The 15,037-nt window shown below is 47.4% G+C and overlaps 1 protein-coding gene across 2 annotated transcripts in view; it reads left to right on the top strand.

Moving 5' to 3' along the window:
* The first annotated feature begins 957 nt into the window (after positions 1–957).
* The window catches only part of KCNS3 (potassium voltage-gated channel modifier subfamily S member 3), a 34,453-nt gene continuing 20,373 nt past the window's right edge, over positions 958–15,037 (top strand). The window contains exon 1 of one of the 2 annotated variants that reach the window (XM_082356454.1): positions 958–1,216. The gene's annotated coding sequence lies outside the window, so the exon portion shown is untranslated. Of the gene's footprint in view, positions 1,217–1,806; positions 1,970–15,037 lie in introns of those variants that run through there. The other variant, XM_082356453.1, reaches the window with a different exon arrangement.

Raw genomic sequence — 15,037 nt, 5'->3', positions numbered from 1 at the left:
GAGAAGGACCTCACTCCAGACTCTTCTGCACTGCAGATGCCTTCTGCAGTGCTTAGAGATTCGGAACATAGTTCATTCTCAAGTAAACAATGCCGGACTTTTGGGATAAGCTTAGTGATTTAAAAATGATTTAACAGCTAACTGCTGGAAGAGACCTGGAAGCATTCTTCTCAGGTGTTGACACAATGTAAACATATTTTTAGAATAATCTTAGATTTGATGCTAAAGATGATGAATGGTGCATGAAAATTTACCTTTCCAGCTGCTTGCTAACAGCAGTGTAGACAAATGCTTTGGCTCCTCTTCCACAGAAGAGGGCGCAGGCTTGGGGGAGCTAAAGAACCATGGGCTCAGGGTCAGAGGGCCCCCAAACAACTGTTCTCCAGGCACCTGAGCCCCCCACCTCGCCTTCCATGAGCCAAATGAAAATATTGGAGGCTGAGGGAAGACGGGTTTTCTCTCCTCCTCTGCCATTCCTGCCTGCTGCTACCCTCTCCTCTAGCCAAACCTCCCTGTAAGGTGCAGGTTTGACCTTCTAGAAGCCTACCAGATACTGTACCAGATACCTGAACCCTGTAAGGTGCAGGTTTGACCTTCTAGAAGCCTACCAGATATTGCTCCTTTACCTCTGACTCCCACTGTGGGCTTTGATCGAACAAAAATGACGAGAAAAACCCAAAGACACCATCGGGTACTTCGATGAGGTCAGAGAAAGTGTCTTTCACCTTTTCCATACATCTCTTTGCCCCCACCCCCTCCCCCCGTGGGCCTGGCTCAGGGTCTGGAACTTAACTATGTGTGGTCTTGCTGGGTGCTGGTCTGAGGCCAGTGATCAGAGGGTGCCGGGTTGGGGGCAGCTGGCAGATTGCCTGATGTGGGGCGGGAGCCCAAGGAACACTGGGCACCTACAGCTTGGCGCAGCTGGCTCTGAGGAATTATTGCAAGTCTGCACAACTTAAAAATCTGCAGTTTGGGGGCGGGCGGGGGAGCGCGGGGGTGGGTCCCCGAGCGTCCCATTTCTCCTCCGGGCGGTTCACTGAGCGTTCTCGCTCACTGCAGAGGGGCGGGCGATGCCTTTGGACCACACGCCGGCCTTGCTGAAGTCCTGGTTCGCTCCTCAACCTCGGCAGAAGGCATCTTCCTCTGACCTTCGGGAAGGGGACCGGACTCGTCCTCTTTCCGCTCAGTGCATACGTCCGCCACCTCTTCTGATTTGGTAAGTCGAGGAATGGAGCGTGTGAAACAATCTTGTTCTGCACTGCGCGTGAGTCTTCAGGCAGCCGAGCTGGTGGTAAACAGGCAGGACCTGAGTCTGTTTCCTCCTTCGCACTTTGTTTTAAAACAAGTTGGGGGCCGCGATACTTACTAAGAAAATCCCGGCAAATTCGCAGGGCTTTGCTTGGGAGGAGAGGCGGTTGCCGGAGCCGCCTGGGCCGCAGAGGAGGTCATCTGTCTCCCACAGGTTCAAGGTGCTCCCAGCCCCGGAGGGCTCGCAGGTGGGAGGCGCGGGGCGCGCTCCGGTTCCCCACCCCGGACTGGGCGCGCAGCTCCACGGGTGACTCTGCACTTGGGTCTGGGCGGGGGCGCGCGCCCCGCAGGGCCGCCTCTCTGTCCATCCAACAGTTCGCCTGCCGCGCGGCCTGACCCCGGCAGCCAGCAACCGCCCGCGGCACAGCGCCGCGCTCTCGGCCCGGGGAGCGCCGGCTGGGAGCCCGAAGCGAGGCGGCGTGCGGAGCTGAGACCAATGGGGCGGCGGCCGAGCGGCCGGCCCCGCCCCGCCCCGCCGGCGGCTCCCGGGCGCCGCGCTCCTGCCGGGCGGGACGGACAGACGGACCGACGCGGGCCGCCCGGCTCTCCTCGCCGCCGCCGCCGCGGCGGGCGCAGGGCCGCGCGGAGACGCCTGATCCCTGCAGCGCCGGCGGGCGGCGTCGCAGAGCGGAGCCAGCCAGAGGCGCCGGGACTCCCGCAGGTAACCTGCTTGTGTCCCCTCCTCCCCGTGCGCTCGGGAGACTTCTCCGTGCGACCCCGTAACTTTCCCCACCTTTTGCTGCCCAGCCCCGCCGTGGCCCAGGTCACGGGTGCACGACCCCGCAGATCTACACCCGCAGGGGACTTTGCATCCTGCTGGGCGCCTGTCTCCGGCGCTGTCCATCCTCCGGTCCCCAGACCCGTCGTTGCTGGAGTCCTAAGGATCCGCCTGTTGCGCGGGCTGCCGGCAGCCGAGACAGTGTCTGGGTGCCTCGGAAAGCCGCAGGGAGGGTGTCTAGAATCCGCTCTTGAGCGCGGGGTGGAGGACCGATGGAGGCGGGAGAAATCGAGGAGCCGGGGAAAGGCGGCACTTCGCGGAGGGGCATCCCTGGGGCGTTCCCTTAGCCGGGAAGCCGTTCCTTCTCTTCCTCGAGAGGAGGCGCTTTCCTGACCAACGTAAGTGCTTCCCAGGCCGCCGCTCCGCCTTCTTCCTTGTCATTCTCCCCTCCCCTTTGCCCTGCAGCGGTGCGAGGCGCCCCGCGACAGTTGCTGGGAAGAGCGCACCCAGGGCCCTTGCTCTGGTGCCGCGCTGCGCCCAGGGACTGCGGGCGCGCTCCGGGTGCGAGCGGCTTGGGGCTTGCAGGGCCCGTGTTGAGTCGCCCGCAGACTGCGTTTGGATCAGTGATAGCGATGGGAGTGGGTGCCTCGGGGTCGGGAACTTTCCTTTCCCGCGCCTCTCTGGATGGCTGCCCGACTTCTGCAGGTGAACGGGCTGGCGAGCGAGGCAGACCTGCCGGCAGGGGCCTCGGCGAGCCGGTCTGGGCGCCTTTCGCATTGCAGGGATCACTCTGAACCGCCACCCGCGCCGCTTCCCCGGCTCTGCCTCTTGTCGTTTGTGCCCTTGGTGTCTCCAGCGTCTCGGCGGGGGTCACTGAGCCGGTAGTCCAACTGAGGCAGCCCACGACTGGGGTGGACGGCAGCAGAGAACCACCTCCACCCGCGGGAATGGCCCTGGGGCCCTAGTTTGATGCTGGGGCGTGGTGGTGGGGTGTTTCTCCTTGCCCTCTTGGAGAGTAGACTCTTGATTTTTGTCTTTCATGTCACCCTCCCTCCGAGAGAGGAGCAGGTGAGATAAACCGGATCAGAAACCTTCCCCTCCCTTTTCATGTATTTGCTTAAGTGATTTGCATAAGCACTGGCTTAGAACTGTGTAAGTTACCCCTAGTTGCTCCCCTTTCTAGACTACTTGCAAATACCTGCCCAGGTAAACAGGAAGCAAGCATTTTCCTGAGCACGTGCCCCCTTGCTAAAGGCAGATGCCCTAGTGCCTCTCTCCCCACATGTCTCAGGCTGAGAGAGGGTGGCACTGATTCTGTGGTTGAACTTGGTGCACTGGGCAGGCCTCATTCTACCTCTGTTGTAAACTGCTTGAGGACACTGATTCACTCAGAATGTATCTACAACCAGCCTACAGTGGCTGGGCCAGTCCTTGGTCATACCCAGAGCATGGTGAAGTTTCTGCCTCCCAGTCTATTCTGTTTTTCCTCACCAGATTTGTTCCTTCTCCTGTTCTAATATTAAATTAGCCATTTCAGAACTAGGAATTGTCAATATTAGGGTAGGGAGGAGATGAGACTGAAGTACTCAAGGATTCTGAAGCCAGAGCATGTTGTGAATATTTTAAGGAGACTTGCAGGATCTGTGTGGACTCAGGCTTGTGTCTGAGCCATCATTACCTGGAAAATCAGCCTGAACAAAAAAGCCGTTAATGAATACAGCAAAGCTAAGGTTTTGCTGGTTAAGTGTGTGAGAGCAAATTGGGAGGTTGGAAGCAATCTTTGTTCTGTTCAGAAATGTTAAAATATTAAAAAGCCAATGCTCTGACACTGGAGTTTGCCAGCAAAGCACTAGCTAAGTTTTTTCTTCTTCCTTATTATTATTATTATTATTATTTTTAAAAAGTAGGGGAAGAGTGGGCACTTCAGCCACCTCCTCTGTCTTCAGTGGATTTTGCCCTTCGCTGTAATCCTTCGCAGACCCTGCCTCCCTCTGTTCTACCAGAGATCTCCATCTGCCCTGTGTCTGGCATTTGGGGCTGGGATGTGTGTCAGCTCCGTGAGAGATCAGGCATCACAAGGGTTTTCCTCCACTTCTTTTTTTTTCCTGGCCTCGCCCTGAGAGGCATGCGGGATCTTAGTTCCCCAGTTCCCCAGACCAGGGATTGAACCCAGGTCCCCTGCAGTGGAAACGCGGAGCCTTAACCACTGGACGGCCAGGGAAGCCTTCTTTCTTTCTTTCTTTTTTTTTTTTTATAGATGACATTTATTGTCTGGATACCATATGCCAGCTATGCTGCTTGGCACTTTTCCAGGCATTATCTCATTTAATCCTCAGAACACCCCCACTGGGAAGTGAGGTTTCCCTTCTTGGTCACACTGTTTCAGTGGGAGCCAGCAGTAGATGGAGCCCCTGCCGGGCCTTCTGAGCCTGATGGGAGACCGCAGGGTGGGGTGAGGCAGAGGGGCAGGTGGGCGTGCTTATTGTCTCTGCTGATCAGGTGTCAGGAAGGTAGATCTGCCTGGGTGCCGCTTGTGTGAAAAACCTACTAGGACTGGGGACCTGGGCTCTAGCCTGATTCCTACCTGCTTATGGCTCCTTGACTCAACATAAGTCACTTTGCTTCTCTGAGCCTCAGTCTATTTAGCTGCAAGGATGTAGACATCTGACATTGTTGTTACCCTGTACTAGGCACTATGCTGAAAGCTCTCCATGTATTAATTCACTTCATCCTGATGACAACCCTAGAAGGTAGGCTCTTTTTTTTGTTTGTTTGTTTGTTTGTTTTTTGGCCACACTGTGTGGCATGCGGGATCCTAGTTCCCTGACCAGGGATCGAACCCTTGCCCCCCCGCGGTGGAAACACAGAGCCTTAACCACTGGACCACCAGGGAAGTCCCATCCTGTGGTTTTTTTTTTTTTTTTTTGGTAGGCTCTTTTATTATCCCATTTTAATTTAATTTGATTGTATTGGCGTAAAACAACAGAAAAATGTTCTCTCACAGTTCTGGAGGCTGGAAGTCCCAAATCAGGGTTACCCACAGGGGTACACTCCCTCCAGAGGTTCTGTGGGCAATCTGTTCTTTGCCTATTCTAGCTTTTGGTGGCTCCAGGCATTCCTTGGCTTATGGCTACATAACTCTGACCTCTGCCTCCATGAATTAACCTATTGTAGATGAGAAAAAAGAGACAAATGAGTATCGTGTGCAAAGTCACATAATGAGGATGATGTGAAGCCAGGATTCTGTCCCTGGCAATCTGGCTGTGGAGCCACTGTGAGATTCTGTCCTTTTTGTTTATCCCTATAGCCCCGACACTGTGCCCTGCGCTTAATAGGACTCAGACTGGCCTTGTTGAATGGTGACAGGGAGAGGTGGCTTGCTGTTACCAAGCGACTTTTTGGCCCCCTGTCTCCCCTTGGAAAGAAACTTGAAAACTATGCAAGAAAAATGTTCTTTTCTCTTTTGCCAAAGTTATCCTCTTTCCAGTGGAATTCTGCCCAGCTAGTTGGGAAAAAAGGAGACAGATCATAAAGATTGTGGGCCAAGTCCATCATCTTTGTGTCTCACAAGGAGGGCAGTGGATCTGGAGGGTCCTTGGAGGTGGTGGAGTTTGAATTTCATCCTGAAGCTGGCTTTTGGTTATTGCTCTTGGCTAGTCAAGGTGCTTAGTTGGAGCAGGGGAGGAGGAGAAAGTACTTTTTACTGTTGTTATTTTATTTTGCATTCAGTGACGTGGTAGGTGAAACTTGGAGAGAAATCCCAATTGTGGTGAACACAACAACGATGTTTATAATGTGCAGTCAAATGTCGAAGCTGATTTAGAAGAATTCCCATCCTTGTCTTCCTTTATCATTTCTTTTAGATCACCTTTGGCAACTTTGCAACACACACGCCTACCCCTTATAAAAGGAAACTCTTCTTGCTAAGCTATAAGTAGTTCCTAGATTAGGTTGTAGTGTTTTTCTTTGTGGGCAAGGGGGTCTTGCTGTTTCTGGAATCCTGAAGAGCCTTGCATCATGGTGGTTTTTTTTTTTTTCAGAAGCTTTTCCAGAACATTTCTGCTTACTTTCTATTGGTCAGAATTGTGTGAGAGGCAGAGAAAGCAAGCAGCTTTTTTTAAAAAAAAATTTATTCTTTTAACTTTTTATTTTATATTGGAGTACAGCTGATTAACAATGTTGTGTTAGTTTCAGGTGTACAGCAAAGTGATTCAGTTATACATATACATGTATCTATTCTTTTTCAAATTCTTTTCCCATTTAGGTTGCTACATAATATTGAGCAGAGTTCCCAGTTGCACCATGGTTTGCTTGGAGTAGATACCTTATAAAATAATCTTTAACTGCACAAGCGTTGGATGATAAAGGCCCAAGACCCCCTTTTAGGCAGTAACGTTACAGATCAGCAGTTAATGTTGACAGCAGCTGGCTACAGTGTGGTTGCCGAAGTTCCTAGCGAATGAAGCATCCTGCTGGGATCCTGAGCAGATCAGCTGAGCTCAACGGAGCACCCAGCAGATGCTCACCAATGTTGACTTAGTGATTAACTTCTGTGGTCGTGTATATATCCTCTTTACGTATACAATTATGCACAAGCTTTTATTCAACAAGTATTTGAGTACTTACCCCATATTATGTACAAGGCTGGGGCTGGGTAGGAGACAGACATTAAACAAATAAATGCAAACATTTGAGCAGTGGCAAATGTTCTAAAGAGCTTCATCTGGGAGAGTAGCAAGGGTGGGAGGGTGCTAGTTTAGATGGGGGAGCTGGGAAGACCTTTCTGAGGAAGAGACTTTTCCTTCTGAGGGATGGAGAAGAGTTTATCACGTGAAAAGGCAGAGAAAAAGATGTCTGGGCTGCAAAGCGTGTGAGGATTCTAAGGCAGGAATGAGCACTGATGGTTGGAGGAACTCCAGGAGAACCGGCCGGGGCACTGGGAGGAGGTTGCAGAGGAGGGCAAGGGCCAGATCACGCTGTGCGCTTTGGGCCAAGTTCAGGATCTTAGAGTTTATCCCGAGGGCTCCGGGAAGGAGATAATGGAGTAGTGGCAGGGGAGTGTCAGTTTGTGTTTCTAGAAGATCACCTGTGAAGGCTGTGAAAACGATATTAAAGAAGAAAAGATTAGAGAGTTTCCAGCATGGCAGTTGGGAGCTTAGTTAGAAGCGTGCTGGGGATGTGGAACCTCAAGCCAGCTTGGACTGAGCGAGAACGAGTGGGCGGTGAGGAAGTGGAGACCTGACAGGTACAGGTTGATTATGAAACAAAACAGAGACAGGGCGAGTGCAGGGGAGGGTTTGCATTTATGTCTGTCTATGTGGAAGGTGACCGCGGCTGAGGTTAGGGAGCTGAGTCCAGCTCCTCAATAAACCAACACATACCCATCTCTGTATGTGGGGTTACATGGTACGTACTAGCACTTCTAGAAGGTTAGACATTTGTCTGACTCTGTCTCCAATCGCTGGGTAAGTTTAAGCGTATCACTTGTCCTTCCCTGGTTTTTTTTTCCCACAGCCTGGAAATTTTATGATTAAAAAAACAGATAATCTTTCTATGAATATTCTTCTCCCATAATGTCATTTATATGTGTTAATTTGGATTGTTTTTATAAATTGAATTAGGAGAACTATGAGTGGGTATGTGGGAACATTTGTGGTGAGATTCTAAGCATTTGGTCCTTGATGATCACCAGTAAGCTGCTTTCGAATTGGCTTAAATGGAGAGAAATCAGTGGTCAGCGTGGTGGCGAGGAGATGTCAAGCCTCTCCAAGATGTATGGGGGCGAGGCCCAATGGAGAGCTTGAGGCATGGCTAGAGGCCAGTTTTCTGTGTTTCAGTGGAATCCTCCTTTACCAGGTCTTCCTCGGCACATGAGACTCTTCCTCTTTACCCACTGGTATCTTGTAAAAAGATGCAAGAGAGCAACATATGATCTGTCATCTGGGAACCCATGTTCAGTGGAATATGTTGGCCTAAAGATCAATAAGGAACATCACAGATAGCCTGATGGAGTCTTGAAGAAGCGGTGGAGTACCCAGTGACCAATTTATAGTTGTAGGGAAAGCATAAACAGGACCACATAATTGAAAATTACTGCAAACATTGGTTAAGAGGCCTATTGAAGACTTCTTTCAGTGATGGTGACTTATATCCCGGCAAATAATTAGTGTGTTGAGATAAAAGAATGTCAGCAGACTAACATTTTGGGCTTGAACATGTTTACATTTTTTCACTTACATTCTTCTATGAACTGGTTTGGCTTTCCTAAGCCCTGATTGGCCTGCCAAAGTGAACCTAAAATCATCTCCTATGATTTACTTAAGGTAAAGAATTTATTTGGCTAAAGAGATGGGAGAACTCCGTGGTTAAAGATCGTGGTTTGCAGATATGGATACGCCTGGGTTCTGGCAAAAGTATTTCAGCACTTTTGTTATTGAGGTCAGTAAATCATATCTTCTGGGTAGTGTTTTCTTGTGGGTTTTTTTTTTTTTTTTTTAAGATTTCAACTTTTTTTTATTTTTATTTTTTAAAATTTTATTTATTTATTTATCCATGTCTGTGTTGGGTCTTCGTTTCTGTGCGAGGGCTTTCTCTAGTTGTGGCAAGCGGGGGCCACTCTTCATCGCGGTGCGCGGGCCTCTCACTATCGCGGCCTCTCTTGTTGTGGAGCACAGGCTCCAGACGCGCAGGCTCAGCAATTGTGGCTCACGGGCCCAGTTGCTCTGCGGCATGTGGGATCTTCCCAGACCAGGGCTCGAACCCGTGTCCCCTGCATTGGCAGGCAGATTCTCAACCACTGCGCCACCAGGGAAGCCCTTCTTGTGGGTTTTTAAGATCCCAGTTTTCTAAGTGTGGTACCCTCATGAGGCCACTGACATAAGACCTCTGCCCGCCCTCCACCCCTTGGTCATGAGCTATTGCCTGGCCAAGATTTAGCCCCTAGGCTGTTTCAAGGTTGGGCCTTCTTGGTGAAGCTTGTCTCCTCTGTGCTAAATGTGTAAATAAAAAGTGTCATTATGTGACAGTGTTTATCTATCTATCTATCATCTATCTATCTATCTATCTATCTATCTATCTATCTATCTATCTATCTATCTATCTATATATGCTGAGGTGCAAAATGATATCAATATCCCCATACATTATCATCTCCTTAAATCACAAATCCTACAGTGTAGGCTCTCCAAATAAGCAAAAATAGGAATCTTATGAAAGTTCATATGGGGCCTGAGAGCTTCACCTTTAAGCAGTTTCCCCAGGCTCCTGGATCTAAATAGAAATCAAATGTCAGCATGGTGCCTCTTTTTGGTGCTGAGCCCTGAGTTCTCTTCCCCCAGCTCCTCCAGACTTAAAATGCGGAAGGTGCAGCACAGTTTGCCTTCTCATCTCGTGTCTTTTATACGGCACTTTGAAGTAGAGAGTACCCAGTAGGATGTACAGTTATGTAATGTGGCCCTAAACTCCCCTGGCTTTGCTTTTTTTACCAGTTGCTCCTATCACCCGTATCAACAGTTGCACGCCAGCAAACCCTGTTTTACAATCCTTCATTTGTAAGTTAGTGTCAGCAACTCGGAAATAATTCCCACTTAAGCGTTATGAGGCATCGAGGTTAGGTTTCAGAATGCCCCATGAATGCAGAGTTAAGTCCTAAGGAGTGGGGCGGTAGATGGCTTTGAGCAGTGGACGTGCAAGACTGTGTGGTGTAGACGGGAGGGGATGGAGCTCTCTCTCCTGGGAACAGGGTCCTGCCCCACACACCCATCTTCTCAGGCGCACAGCCTAGAGGAGGAAGGACGCCCGTTAGTGTGGGCTGCTTAGCTGATTGGGCGAAATAGACAAATCCACAAAAAAGTACCATATCGGGTAGAGAGTTTCAGTTTTGCAAGGTGAACGGTTGCACAGCATCATGAATGCATTTAATACCATTGAACTGTACACTTCAAAATGGTTGAGATGGTAAATTTTAGGTCATGTGTATTTTACCACAATAAAAAAATTTGGAAGAAGGAGAAATTGAGTTTCCAGTGCTATGAAATAACATTTTCAAGTGTTTTTCTCTCAGGACTTTCCATGCTTAAAAATTATTGAGAACCCGCCAAGAGCTTTTGTTAATGTGGGTTATATCTGTCAATATTTATATTAGAAATGAAAATAGATGCATTTCAAAGTATTTAATTATTAATTCATTAAAAATAACGATAATCATCTCATAACATGTTAACATAAATGGCATATCTTTATGAAAAGTAACTATCTTTTTTAAACAACAAAATTATGAGTGGCATTGTTTTACACTTTTACAAATTTATTTACTGTCCGGTTTAATAGAACACAACGGAATTCTTAGAGTTGCTTCTCTATTAAGTCTGTTATGTTTGCAAACATCATACATCCTCTGGAAAACTCCATAGGACACTTGTGAGAGAATGAGAGGGAAACAGGAAAATAACATCTTAGTTTATTATGAAAATAGTTCTGACCTCATGAATACTTTAAAGGATCTCAGGAACCTCAGAGTTTCCTGACCACACTTTGAGAACTACTGCTATAGAATAAATCTCCAGCCAAGTTAATTTTTGGTTGTGTTATATATTTTCGTCTCTTTTCATCTAATATTATCTGAATTTGAACTTTAGCAATTCCATATATTGCTTGTCTATGATTTCAAATGAAAGAACTAGGTGGCTCCTTAAAAAAAAAAAAAAAACTATAGTATCATTTGTTTTTCTCAAGCATGCATTTTTATTTACTATGGAATGAGGACTTCCTTCTAACATCTCAGAAGGAAAGTTTGCACCCCTCCAGAGGCTGTGCTGAAAGCTGTCCCTGGGACTCTGTCCTACTGTCACATGTTACTGCTGTGCTCACTGGAGGGCTTGGGGGCTCTCCTTTTCTTCCTTCCTGTTCTATCCCACCTCATTCTTCGTTGTATGGAGAACTTGGAAACTCAGAGAGAGGTGAGCACACATAGGACGTAGATTGGAGAAAGGAGAGCTGTGAAAATTTATTTTAATACGTCAAATTGAAAACTTTCTGACTTGCGTCACCGGGGATCTCATTATTTTATAATTGTTTTCATATTGATAAAGTATGGAATTCGTCATAGCGGATAGTTCTGGGCAAAGCATTAAAAAAAATCCTCCCAGGATGGTTTTCAGGAGCTGGATGTGGATGTCTGTGAAGCATGAAAACATTTTTTCTCCCTTCCAAATAATGGATTAGGTGTTCTATAAACCATCATATTTATTAGATGCTATATAAACCATCATATTTAAAATGTTAAGTGAAACTTCTTTTTTCACCCCACGAAATAAATCGTCGCTGTGGCAACTTACTACAGCAACAGACATTTGGCTGTTTTCAGAGTTTTGTTGTAAATATGCTGAGGATTTATGATTTGGCAAAATCTGTGACTCCTAGCAGCAATAAATACTTTTCTACAATCCTTTGGAAAGACCATAACGTGTCAGGTGTGCAGACTAGGTAGAAACAATAGCTTGGTCAGGCATTCTCATCCTGTTGTCCTGGAGTCTCCAGGAAAGACTGTATGATGTGAGGGCACCTTCCAAACAGCCTTCTCCACTCTTTTGAGCAGGAAAATCCTTGTCTTTTACCCTCATGCAGAACATTAATTTAGTTATGCTTCCACCAAACATCTCTCCCACTTCTCTGCTGTATGTCAGACGCTGATACCACTGTGTATTGGTGATATTGCTTACAAATATGGTTCGGTTCTGCAAACATGGCGGGTGGTGCCTATGTAGCATGAGATGTGTATGTGGGTGCGTGTGCACGTGTGCACACGTGTAGTACATCAAAGGGGAGTGTCCTGGAAGAGGTGACATTGGAGCTGATTTCTTGAAGACAAAACTGGAACTAACTGGAAAAGAAGGGAACAGAGGGAACAGCTTCAATGAGAAAGAGTGAACCGTAAGGTTGGGGATGGGAAAGAATCTGATGGGGCTGAGGCAGAGGGGTTGGAAGTAGATTAGTGGACGCAGCCGTCAGAGAGGCAGGCAGGAATGTTCTTGCTTTGACGTTAGTGGAGGAGTTTGAACTCTATCCCAAACACACTGGGGAGCCACTGAAGCTTTATCTAAACTACACGTTCTGACTTGTAGTTTAGAAAAGTCTCTGGCTGCCTGCGGAGGCGGAAGCGGTGTCAGTGAGAAGGGTGGGCAAGATGCCGTCACTGACTTGTCTACTAGTGGTATTTGGGTGCATTAGAGCGGGGCCTCTATCACCCAGGTAGTTAATTTGACCTGTTCCTTAGACTTCTACATTCTTTATCTTTATATTTTAAGGTCAAGAATAGAGAACTCTCTGGGAAGGTTGAATGCAATTTTTGGCCATACATCTGTTTCCACTTCCTGCAGCCCCATAATTTCCTTTGGGTAATTATTCCTCCCTGTTTGAATGTTGCCTTGGTGGGATGGTAAGTGTTAAGGATTTCCCCGAGGTTCCTTCTGCCCCAGTCCAGCCACTGGGTGGGCAGGTGGCGTTGCCCAGCCTATCAGGCGCTCTGTCAGTGGAGGAACTGGAGGACGGAAGAGTCCACTGGCGTGTTCCTTGCTCTCCCAAACCACACGTCTTCTTCTATCAGTTGTTTCTGTTTCCATGTCCTTCAGAAGTGCCCCGGCTCCTGTCTGTTGCCAGGTGTGGCTCTTCAGACTTCCCTTTGGTCCTGAGAGCTTCAAGTAGCCTTCTGACTGACACACACTGGATTTGTTAGTGAGCCACCCCAGGTGTTGTTTGTATCCAAAGAGCCTTCGGTGATGTGGGAAGTGTCCGAAGGCCTTACTTCCCACCAGAGCATGAAGGCTAATCTCATAGCCTTTTCTACTGGTTTTGAAAGGGGAACAGGGCAAACACAGGATGGCGTTTGCTGAAAGGGAACGAGGGAAGTACTGAAAGGGACACCGGAGACTAAGGCCCTGCCAATGAACGTTGCGGTGTAGCTGCAGGTGATCCTGGCTGCAGGTGTGTCTACTTGGGTGCGTGTGTGTGTGTGCGTGTGTGTGTGAAAATAGCATCAAAGAGATGGGGCAATCTCTGTGTATTTAGAATTTCAGTTCTTACTCAGATGACGCTCAGGGCTCTGGCAATATTTATGTAGTACTTATATAAATATTGGGTACTGCTCGAAATGTGATATACATAATAACTCATTTATTTCTCATAACAATACTTCGAGGTAGGTATTATCAATTTATCTTATATTACTTGTTCATCTATCTATCTATCTATCTAATCTATGTATCTACCAACAGATGAAGAAACATCAATGAGAGATTTTAATAATTTACCCAAGTCATAGAACTAGAAAGGGGCAGAATTGGAATTCAGATCAAGTCAGGCTAAGTACAGAGTCTATGCTCTTGCCTATGAATTTGAACCTTAGCTTTAGATACTATCAGGAAGACTGACTGTACATACTTTGTTGAGAAAAGTGCACAAAAAAATTGTGACCCTTGTATTGAACACCTGTGCTCTATACAATGACCTTTGAAGATATCTTGTAGCTTTTCATAGAAAGAACATGAGATGATAAAGGTTACATGTATTCTTCCCACACTTATTTAGGGATATAGGATAAAAATGAAGTTTGCTGTAAGTACATGAGCCTGGTGTGTGAGGACAGACAGCCAACAGGAGCAGAGTATGATCAGCTTACCCACACGGGCCTCACTTGGGGAGCCGGACTTGGGCCCAGGGCTTGCCATCTCCCATGGGTACTTAACCATTCTGGACCTCAATTTCCTCATCCGTAAGTGGTGGATTATAATAATGCCTGCCTCTCTGGGTGGATCTGGGGATGAAAGAAGATCATTCATTCATTCATTGTTTTTTGCTGGGCATTAAGGATGCAAAAATTAAGAAAAAATAGGCCCTGCCTTTGAGGAGCTCACAGGGTCATGGTGGAGGCTTCGAGGAAATTGTTCTACTGCAGCTCAGCAAGTTATATACTCAGATGGAGGCAGATACTGGCGGATGGGGGATGGGGGGAACTGGTTTGGGGATAGGGAAAGGTCATGGGTCAGGGCTTGGTTGTGAAGAATATGACAGAGAATATGAGTCTTGAAAGGCATTCTGAGCAAACAAGTGAGAAGTTGGGGGCACTTGTGGAGAACTTCAAGTAATTCTTTACAGTTCTAGAGTTTGAGTTGGGTTGTGACAGGTGAAGATAATGGATGAGTAATGATAATAATACTGACAGCTAACATTTAATTGAGCATTAACTATGTACCAAGCACAGAGAGCTTTATTTGTATTATCTCATTTTTAGTCCTTGTCACTGCCAGATGTGGTATGTGATATTTTGTAGCCATGTTTCACAAATGAGGAAATTGAGGCTCAGAGAACTTAAATGTCTTGCCCAAGTCACATGGCTAGAGAGTGACGGAGCTGGGATTCAGACTCAAGCGGTCTGGATCCAGAGTTTATCTTGAAGGCCGAGGAAGCCATCAAGCACGTTAAGGTTGTGCATTTTAGAAGGTAACTTTAGCTTGGATTGAAGAATGAATTTGAGAGTAGGGAATGGGGACAGGCCTAAGGCAGGGAGGACAGTCAGAAGTCTATTGAGTAAACCATGGAAAAATGCCAAGTGTCTGAATTAAAGCAGAGGCAGGAGAGAGAGAGGGGAAGGAAAGGGATTTGAGAGATATTTGGGAGCAGAGGATGCAGGGAAAGTGTGGATGTGTTTATTTCAAGGTCCCATTAGGACAGTCGAATGGATACATCCAGTAGGCAGTTCCATGAGTCCACAATGTAGGAGGAAGCTTAGGGCTGGAGATCCACCCCTGACCTCTGGAGTTGGGTGAAATTTTCAGGGAGAAGAACAGCGGGACAAGGAAGAACCCATGGGTTGGGGAGGTGACACAGACTTGAGGCCTGCAGATTGTATCCAGGCTACAGATCTGTTTGATTTGGCTTACAGTATTAAAACATTAACAACAAAGTTGATAACAGTGAAAAAGTTGGGAAAGTTCCCATAAAAATAAGATTTGTGGG

Source organism: Balaenoptera borealis, assembly GCF_965194805.1.
Source record: "Balaenoptera borealis genome assembly, chromosome: 15".
NCBI lineage: Eukaryota > Metazoa > Chordata > Mammalia > Artiodactyla > Balaenopteridae > Balaenoptera > Balaenoptera borealis.
This window is presented reverse-complemented; position numbering and strand designations above follow the sequence as displayed.